This window comes from Mustela erminea, chromosome 4, assembly GCF_009829155.1.
Source record: "Mustela erminea isolate mMusErm1 chromosome 4, mMusErm1.Pri, whole genome shotgun sequence".
Lineage (NCBI taxonomy): Eukaryota > Metazoa > Chordata > Mammalia > Carnivora > Mustelidae > Mustela > Mustela erminea.
Window position 1 is genome coordinate 74,439,072 of NC_045617.1, and position 2,120 is coordinate 74,441,191.

The window sequence follows — 2,120 nt, forward strand, 5'->3', positions numbered from 1 at the left end:
AAAAACACAGAACACAAGAATCTGCATGTTATCCTTGTGCAGGGGCCATGCTAATCTTCTCTGCATGGTCCTGATTTTAGTATATATGCTGCGGAAGCCAGCATGAGCCAAAACAATTATGAACAAGAATCACGTGAGAGGAATCACTTTATCTGATTTCAAGACTGATTATATAGCCACAGTAGTAAAAACATGTATTATTGGTGGAGACTGAGAAAAAGTAATGGAACAGAGAATTCAGGAACAGTCCCACAAGTACGACTAACAGATTTGTGACAAAAGTGCAAAAGATCTTCAATGGAGGAAATAGTATTTTTCAAACTAATGGTGCTGAAATAATAACCACAGACAAAAAAAATAAATCTTGACCTCATACCTCATATAAAAACTGACTCAAAATAAATCAGACTTAAATGTAAAACAAACTATAAAACTTGTAATAAAAAGAAAGAAAGAGAGAGAAAGAGGGCAAATCTTCAGGACCAACGACTTGATTAATAGTCCTCAAACATTACACCAATACCATGAAAAGGGGGTGGGGGGACCCAATTAAGATGGACTTCATCTATTAAAAACTGTTGATCTTCACTAGACCCTGTTGAGGGTAAAAGACAACAGGAAAAATATATATATATCGCGAACCCCGTATCTGACAAATGACCTAACCTAGAATAATGAACTCTTAGAATTCAACATTGTAAAAACGAACAATCCAAATAAAAAAGTCAAAAGAAATGAAGAGACATTTTGCCAAAGAGGAAAAATGGATGAGAAATATATATGAAATTATGTGCAACATCATTAGCCATCAGGGAAATGGAAAAAACCATGAGACACACTCTCATCAGAGCAGCTTAAAATAAAAAATAACAATACCAAATGTTTATGAGAATGAGAATGTGAAGAAACTGGATCTCACATAAATTGCTAATGAGAATATAAATGGTACAGCCATTCTGCAAAACAGTTTGGTCATTTCTTTTTTAAAAAGTAAAGATAAACTTACCATTCAACCCAGCAATCACACTCCCAGGCATTTATCCCAGAGAAATGAAAACTTTTATCTGTATAAAAACTTGTACACATTGGTTCATAGAAGCTTTATTTATAATAGCCAAAAACTGGAAATAATCAAAATGCCCTACAATGGGTAGACAGCTGCAGAAAGTGTGGTACATAAATACCAAGGGATATGACTCAGTAATAAAAAGGAACTGCTACACGCAACAACTTGGATGGATCTCAAGGAAGTTATGCTGAGTGGGGGAGGGGGAGACAAATCCCCAAAAGTCATTACCTGTATGATTCCATTTAAAATGATAAAATTATAGAGCTGGAGAAGAGATTAGTGGTTGCCAGGGCTTAGGAACTGGAGAGGAGGGGTGTCCATAGAAGGCTAAGTGTTAATTATAAAAGGACAGCATGATGGAGAAATTTCTGGTGATAATTCTGTATCTTGACTATAGTGGCGGTTACACAAATCTACACATGATAAAACGGTACAGAATTACACCTACACGGTGCTAATATCAAATTCCTGTTTTGAGTACTATAACTATTTAAGATGCAACCACTGGGGAATAAAAATAACTATCAGATAATACACAATAAACTTCTAAAGGATTCTTAGGGGAAGTGAAACACCCACCTATTAAATCTACTTAAAATAAATCAGTTTGCTCTATTATTTTTTTGACTTGGAAGGAGAAGCAGGTTTTGAAAACACCTTGCTGATGTTTCTAGTTGAGAAAGGTCAATAATAGTGTAAAGTAAAAACTGCATTGCTTTTGCGACAGCATTAAATAGTTAAAATTGGTACCTAGATTGACTGCACATTGTCTTTCTTCAGAAATTAAATTTATTCCATAGTTAATTGTAACTAAATCTAAATCCTTATAAACAATTCTAACACATCTCTTCAAACTACTTCATATGTAAAATGTCATTTTTGTTATGTAAAACATTTGTAATATCAACAAAGTGAAGTAAAATGAGGCTACTGAAACTGAATGAAACAATTCGTCAAAAAAACATTTAAATAGTCCTATGTTTTTGAGATATTCCAGTACCAGTGTAAAAAAAAAAAAAAACAAACAAAACAAGAAGACCAAATACACACA

The 2,120-nt window shown here is 33.6% G+C and overlaps 1 non-coding gene across 1 annotated transcript; it reads right to left on the reverse strand.

Moving 5' to 3' along the window:
• LOC116589565 lies at positions 1-104 on the reverse strand. Its single transcript, XR_004285338.1, has one exon. It is a non-coding gene; the product is annotated as a U6 spliceosomal RNA (small nuclear RNA).
• Between the last annotated feature and the right edge of the window lie 2,016 nt (positions 105-2,120).